This window comes from Lissotriton helveticus, chromosome 5_1, assembly GCF_964261635.1.
Source record: "Lissotriton helveticus chromosome 5_1, aLisHel1.1, whole genome shotgun sequence".
Taxonomy (NCBI): domain Eukaryota; kingdom Metazoa; phylum Chordata; class Amphibia; order Caudata; family Salamandridae; genus Lissotriton; species Lissotriton helveticus.
Window position 1 is genome coordinate 1565247979 of NC_136065.1, and position 8620 is coordinate 1565256598.

Genomic DNA, 8620 nt, shown 5'->3' on the forward strand with positions numbered 1-8620 from the left:
AGAGCCATCAGACGAGCACAAGAGGTTTACGGTAAATGTCTTTTTAATTTTTTTTTTTATAAACACTATTACTAGCCTATGCACTGATTCTCTTATCCCATACCCGCATATGCTATCTCTCATCACGCATCTCACTATATGAGTGACATTTTGATAACGTATGAAACTTTTTGAGAGGCACTTCACTGCGAGTAGAAGGCGGCAGTTATGTCGTTGTAATAAAATGAATATAAGAAATAGATTCCTTTGTGCGTTACAGTAGGCACTTAGCTTTGTTCCCATTCAAGCATGGGTTTCCCCGGTCCAACATACAAGTGGCGATGACTAAAAATACAGGACTGCCTGAACAAATAAACTTTCAAACAACACAATGATTTTGGACTTTAAGCAAAAAAAACCTGATAGATTAGTTTTGTATAGCCCACTGTTAAACAGCGCCTTCACTGAGTGAATTTAATTGTCCTGGTGGCAGACACTCACGAAAGCTACACAAATGAAGCCTTTTTTCCTACATATTGCCCCTTTGTTTCTCTCTTCTCTGCTTTATATCAACCGCCTCAATACAATTTCTTTTCCCCTCTGCCTTTCTCTTCAACTCTTCTCTCATCTCCCTGCTCTCGCTCTCCCTCCCTACTTACACCCTCCCCTCTATCCACACCCTGTGATGTCGGCTTACAGGCCCTCTTGCCGCACATGGAATCTACCCGTCTCTCACTGAGAGTGACTATTTTAAGTGAAAGTCGATGACATTATGTAAGCCACTGGTTTTTAAATGCCGCAAACTTTTATCCCCCTCCTGTGATGTGAACCTTCTTTCGGGACGTGGTCGCCTATCGCCACCTGCAGGCCAAAACTGCAGGCCTCACACCCTCACTCACCCTCACTCACCCTCACACCTCCTCACCCTCACACCTCCTCACCCTCACACCTCCTCACCCTCACACCGCCTCACCCTACCCTCACTCATCCTCACTCATCCTCACTCACACACCCTCACACACCTTCAGACACCTTCAGACCGTCACACCCCCTCACCCCCCTCACCCTTATCCTCACACACCCTCACTCACCCTCACCCCCTCACTCGCCTTCGCCCCTCACCCACCCTCACTCACACCCTCACCCACCTTCATACCCTCACACACCCTCATCCTCACTCACCCTCACACCTCCTTACCATCACACACCCTCACATCCTCACCCACCAACACACCCTCACCAACACACCCTTACCCTCACTCACACCCTAACACCCCCTCACCCCCTCATCCCCTCATCCCCATTCACCCTCACACCTCCTCACCATCACACCCCCTCACCCACCCTCACACACCCTCATTCACCCTCATTCACCCTCACACACCCTCACTCACTTTGACACCCCCCACCCTCACACCCTCACCCCCTCATCCTCACTCACCCTCACACCTCCTCACCATCGCATACCCTCACATCCTCGCACCCTCACCAACCCTCACACACCATCACTCACCTTCACACCCCCTCACCCCCTCATCCTCACACACCCCTCACCCTCACAACCCTCACACCCGCACTCACCCTCACCCCTCACTCACCTTCACACCCTCACACCCCCTCACCCTCACACACCCTCACCCCCTCACCCCCTCATCCTCATACACCATCCCTCACCCTCACACCCTCACTCACCCTTACACCCTCACACACCCTCACTCACCCTCACCCCCCCTCACTCTCCCTCACACCCTCAGCCTCACCCCCCCATCACTCACCCTCACACCCCATCACCCTCACACCCCCACTCACCTTCACACCCCCCTCACCTTCACCCCTCACCCCCTCATCCTCCTACACCCGCACTCACCCTCACACACCCGCACTCACCCTCACACACCCGCACTCCCCCTCCCACCCTCACTCCCCCTCCCACCCTCACTCACCCTCCCACCCTCACTCACCCTCACACCCTCTCACCTTCACCCCTCACACACCCTCACTCACCCTCACTCACCCTCACCCCCTCCGCCTCACACACCATCACTCACCCTCGTCACCCTCACACCCTCATTCACCCACCCTCACTCACATCACACCTCCTCACCTTCACACACCCTCACATCCTCACGCCCTCACTCACACCCTCACCCACCCTCTCACCCCTCACCCCCTCATCCTCACCCACCCTCACACCCCTCACCCACCCTCACACCCTCACTCACCTTCACACCCTCACACACACTCACCCTCACACCTCCTCACCATCACACCTTCACATCCTCACCCACCCTCGCACCCTCACCCACCCTCGCACCCTCACCCACCCTCACTCACCTTCACCCCCTCATCCTCACTCACCCTCAAACCCTCATCCTCACTCACCCTCACACCTCACTCACCCTCACACCTCCTCACCCCTCCTCACCCTCACACCTCCTCACCCTCACACCTCCTCACCCTCACACCTCCTCACCCTCACACCTCCTCACCCTCACACCTCCTCACCCTCACACCTCCTCACCCTCACACCTCCTCACCCTCACACCTCCTCACCCTCACACCTCCTCACCCTCACACCTCCTCACCCTCACACCTCTTCACCCTCACACCTCCTCACCCTCACACCTCCTCACCCTCACACCTCCTCACCATCACACCTCCTCACCATCACACCTCCTCACCATCACACCTCCTCACCATCACACCTCCTCACATCCTCACACCTCCTCACATCCTCACACCCTCACTCACACCATCACACCCCCACACACACTCACCTTCACACCCCCTCACACCCTCATCCTCACTCACCCTCACACCTCACCATCACACACCCTCACAGCCTCATCCTCACCCACCCTCACACCTCACCATCACACACCCTCACACACATACAACCACGCACACACACACAACCACGCACACAACCACGCACACAACCACGCACACAACCACGCCCAACCACACACACCCAACCACACACACCCAACCACACACACCCAACCACACACACCCAACCACACACACCCAACCACACACACCCAACCACACACACCCAACCACACACACCCAACCACACACATACAACCGCACACACACAACCGCACACATACAACCGCACACACACAACCGCACACATCTATCTATCGCCCTGACCCTATCTATCGCCCTGACCCTATCTATCGCCCTGACCCTATCTATCGCCCTGACCCTATCTATCGCCCTGACCCTATCTACGTTACGTTACGTTAAAATTATTTGTAACGCGCACTATCACCGTAGGTTTCTTGGCGCTCCATGACAAATAAACGTGAGCCAGAGTGAGAGGGTTATTCATATGCGGATTGGAAGAGCAGAGTTTTCAACAGTCTGCGGAAGCAATCATAATTTTGGCAGAGACGGAGGGAAAGTGGCAGCGAGTTCCAGGTGGAAGGGGCCAGGACAGAAAAGCTCAGGCCACCGTGTTTTTTCCTTTTAAATTTGGGAACGACGAGGAGATTTTGTGATGCTGAGCGAAGGGCTCTAGAAGGGAAGTGACGGGATAGGACCGAAGAAATGAACGCAGGGGCTGCATCCGAGAGGGCCTTGTGGATTGTACATGCCAGTTTAAAGGTGCAGCGTTTGGAAACAGGGAGCCAATGTAGACTACGGAGGAGGGGAGTGACGTGCTGATGTTTGGGCTGGCGGAAGATCAGGCGGGCGGCCTGATTCTGCACCAGCTGTAGTCTGTGGAGATGACATGCAGGGATTCCAGCGTACAAAGTGTTGGCATAGTCGAGCCTAGAGGTGATGAGCGCAATAACAACTTGGATCAGGGCTTCTTTGGTGAAGTACCTGCTGATCTTGCGGATCCGCCTGAGGTGGAAAAAACAGGCAGATGTGACCGCGTTGATTTGCGGTCTCATGGATAGATCTTCTGAAATGATCACCCCCAGGCTTTTGACTGAGCTCATGGGAGTAGGTGCTGTCCCCAGAGATGTTGGCCAGAAGGTGGAGTTCCATGGATGATTGGGGCCTCCTACCAGAACGAGCTCAGTTTTGGTAGGGTTCAGCTTCAAGTGGCTGTGGTACATCCACTCCGCTATGGTCAGCATGGTAGACTGGAAATTCATACGGGAGGAAGGGAGGGAATCTATAGGAAAGATTAACTGGAGATCGTCCGCATAGTTGAAGATCTTGGCCGGGGAATTGTGGAGGGAGGCTAACAAGGGTTGGAGGTACAAATTAAAAAGAAGAGGGGAGAGTGCAGAGCCCTGAGGTACACCACAGGGGAGGGAGGTGTAGGGTGCGGAGAAAGTGGAAAGGTGAACGGACTGAGAACGCTGGTGCAGGAAAGATCTGAGCCAGTCAAGGGCTAATCCCTGAATGCCGGCGTTATGGACACGGTCGATCAAGATGATGTGATCGACCGTGTCGAACGCCGCCGAGAGATCTAGTAGGACAAGGGCTTGAGAGATCTTTTTATCAGCGCCCTTCCTGAGGGTGTCCATGACTGCTACTATGACCGCCTCGGTGGAGTGGAGGGGTCTGAAACCCGCTTGTTGAGGGTCTAAAAAGGAAGATTGCTCTATAAAAGAGCTCAGGCAGCGGGTAACGTAGGTCTCCAAGATCTTTCCTAGGAAGGGAAGGAGGGAGATGGGTCTGTAATTGCTGAGGATTGATGGGTCTGCGTAGGTTTTTTTTAGTATGGGTAAGACTGCAGCTTGCTTGAAAGAGGATGGAACCTTCCCGGTAGCGAGAGAGTTGTTGAGTAAAGCTAGAGGGGGGCCTGGACATGCAAGAAAGGCTTCTTTCAAGATCTGCGGGGGACAGCAGTCATTGGGGGATCCCGATCTGATTTTATGAAGGAGAGAGACAAACTCTTGTTGGGATATGGGTGGGAAGTCTGTCATAATACTGGTATTGGTAGGGGGAAGCGGGAGAGGAGCAGGGGATGCCGGAGTCGGAATATTGTTTTTTATTGTCGTGATTTTCTCTATGAAGTAAGAGTTAAGTGCGTCACAGAGGGTTTGAGTCGGCTGGGGTTGGGGAGTGACTCTATCTGGCAGGGAGAGCTCGTTGACAATAGAAAAAATGTCTTTCGTTTTATTGTTAGAGTCCAGGATTTTTTGTGAAAAATATGCCGTCTTAGCCGCCAGGATTGATTGTTTATAAGCTTTAAGGGTTTCATTGTATGTGAGTTTGAGCTGTGGGTCGTAGCGGCGACGCCAGTGGCGTTCAGTTTGCCGGAGGGTTAGTTTTTGCGCTTTGAGTTGGCCTGTGAACCAACGTTGTGCGTCGTGAGGGCGCTTTGCTTTAATTCTTTTAAGAGGGGCAGCTTTATCACTAGCCTGACGCAGCCAATCATCAAGATTGACAGCCTGATGCTCTAGTGAGGTCAGTGACGTAGGTGCAGTGGAGGCTAGGGAATCATGAAACTCAGGCAGGTTGGCCCTTTTCCAGTTACGAGCCATGATATTTTTAGTGCAAGGGGGCGGACACAGAGTGTGCAGATGTAAGTGAAAAGAAATAAAATAGTGGTCAGACCAGGAGCAAGGGAAAACTGAAGGAGGTGAAATATCTATGTTAGATGTCCAAAGTTGGTCAAGAATATGACCTTTCAGGTGGGTAGGGGTGTGAATGTGTTGGGAAAGATTCATACCTTTTAGGAAGTCTGTGAAGTCCACCGACGATGGGCTTTCATGGGCATCGGCAGGCCAATAATTAAAGTCTCCAATCACCATGATGTTGGCATGATTAATTGCTAATTGAGCGATAACGTCGCAGAAAGATTGGGGAAAGGTGGGCATAGAGTCGGGGGTCTATATGCAAGGACACAAACAAAAGACGATTTAGGGGAGGAAAATTTTAGTGCCAGGTATTCAGTTTTAGGGATGGGGGTCAGCGTAATATCAGAAAAGATATGTTCTGAGCGGATAATAGCCGCCACTCCGCCACCAATCTTCCCAGCGGGCCGATTGGCATGCAGAATGTAGTATCCCGTAGGGAGTGCAGCGAGAATATCGCCCTGACCCTATCTATCGCCCTCACTCAATCTATGGCACCACCACAGCATCACTCAGGGGCACCACAGCATCACTCAGGGGCACCACAGCATCACTCAGGGGCACCATAACATCACTAAACGCCACACCATCACTCAGCGCCACCACAGTATCAATCTGTGCAACCATTCAACAACAACTGGTTCAAATATGTTCTCTCAATGTTTCAAGCTTTATTACAAATGTCACAAAAAGTTGGTAATATTTCACTTCTGTTCTTGGATTTTCATCACAATAAAATACACTGAACATATTCTTCACAAAAGTTATTTACAAAAGTTTAAGATATTGCCATTATAAGTTACAATAACTTTTATTTAAGTATTAATTATTGAAAAAAATTAAAAGCCATTGTTATTTGTAATATCAATACATCTAAGTCACGTAAATACAAAACATGTTGCATTACAAATGCCTATAGGTGTCACAATTACAAAAGATAAAAGTATTGGCATTGAAAATGACAAAGCTATTAATTTCGCTATTTTGAAAACAAACACATAAATAAAAAATGTGTCATTTACAAGACCAATAGCTCAAACTTTCCTAATGCGAGACCTATTGCATTGCAAATGCTTGTTACAGATTTGCCTTTATTTAATGTCCTTCTCTCTGTCATGGTACAGTTTACATAAGCAGCTCAATATATTTCTTTCCATAGGAGAACCTGTGCTAAAAAGAAGGGTCGGCACGGAAGATAGTCGCCACGCGAGTCGGCATGAATGAAACAGAATTTAATTTCTTGTGGTATAATATGCAAATATCTTTTCTGAATCGCCTCCTGCACTGGCTGTTTTGCAAAAGGAAACCCTTGCCTACAAAACGAAACTTTGGCTAAGCCAAAAGCTCGTCTATGCGCGATGTATAGGCGTTGTCACTGTTTTTAATAACTGTTGCACAGCAGTGCAAGCTGCCATGCGACATGTTTTAAAGTAAAAAGAAAAAAATAGCTATGACACGACCAGCTTAGACCGTGACATATTGCTTTTTTTTCTTTGAGCCATGTTGCACAGCAGCCCGCACTTCTGTGCAATATGGGTAAAAAACACGAGTGGGGAGCAGCAATAATGGACTGTTCAAGTAGGCACTATGGAGGAAAACAAAACTAGGACGGCGCGGGGGACAGGGGCAACTCCTCTGTTAAGGCGAAGGAGCACCGCCCCACTGCCTTTCAGCACTGCAAAAAAGGAAAAATAAAATGATAACGCAAGGTTAATATCATTTTATTTTTCTTTGCTTTGGCAGTTCTGTGGGACGGGCTGGGATGGGCAGTGCGGGGGGAGGAGTGGTGGCACTCTGTAAGTGCTCATGACTGTTTGGCTGGCCGTCTTGGGCCGGCCAAACAGTCATGCGCATTTTGCATGTTCTCCACTCAGACTGTAGTACAGCCCGGGTGGAGAACATGCCCAGGCTCCCATGTCTGAGCACAGAACCACAGCACCTTGGTTTAGCTTGGAGGAGCCTGGGTGCTTCCTGCTCGCACAGAAGCCAGGAAGAGGACAGAGAAGAGGCAACAGGCCGGCAGGTAAGGGATCTTTTTTTAAAATACCCCCTCCCAGCCTCACTACTGCTTCCAGGGAGCAGCTGCCACTGTGGGGGGAGGGGGGTGGCAGGGGCTGGGGGGAGGGTGTGGAATCAGATGGGGCTTGGGGAGTGGAAGGGAAGAAGAGGAAATAGGACTTTAATCCCATTGGGAGCAGTGAATGTGCACTGATAAAGTTGAGTAAATCTGTGCTTGGTCCATGCTCCACAGAAAGGAATGGAAGTGAAGCTTGGTGTCAGTGCTGGCTAATTCAGAGGCTGCAAAGAACAGTGACACTGAAGTCAACAATGGTAAGCAATGGGTGAGCTCCAAGTACTTTATTGTTAACAATAGTCTCTCACAAATGACAGCGTAACGAGTACCACCGCGGTCACAAACTGACCTAAACATCCCTTCATTCAAAGCGTGTAGTGCTGGTAATGCATGGGATGGGAACGTTGTACATTAAGACATTGTTTCAGAAAAAAGATCCCCTGCGGCTCTGGTGATCTCGTCATTGCAAGCTTAAGGTTTTTTTGCCTCCCTTCATCACAAATGAGCATCAAGCAGAGTGTCTGGAGGTCATTTTAGTGACAGATTGAAACCTAGACCTGGGCTTTGTGGTCCACAGGGGGATGTCATGTGGACCCTCCCTAACCTGAGCTGCCATGTGGCTGCTCCCTAACCTGAGCTTGACTACATGCACGTCTTTGGGCTCTGTAGGACTTACAGTGGTGGAAGCAGGAAAAATATAGCAAGGAAGGCCGTTTTGCCCAATAATACCTTGGAGATGCACCTCGCAGCCTCTCCCACAGTTTTAAATTGGTCTGCTGGCCCTCTGCCTTGCGGAACATTAATGTTAGGTATGTGTACCTTGCTGTGTGTTTAGCTTTTGGTGTATGGCGCATGTGTGACTCATGGCCCTAGCCAGAATGGAATTAGTTTTGTATTTGCTGCATGCAAGTAGTACCTAAGATGGACGTTTTGAGGGAGTCTGTGACAGCAGATGTGCACCTCATGGCTCCCCAAGACTTTCCATGTGTCCTTTGTAGTTAGTCATTGGGCAGGGAGCAGA

General features: G+C 50.3%; 1 protein-coding gene across 4 annotated transcripts in view; it reads left to right on the plus strand.

The window, feature by feature from the left end:
* Positions 1 to 8620, plus strand: part of ATP2B4 (ATPase plasma membrane Ca2+ transporting 4) — a 941067-nt gene that overhangs the window by 26282 nt on the left and 906165 nt on the right. The gene's annotated exons all lie outside the window — the stretch shown is intronic.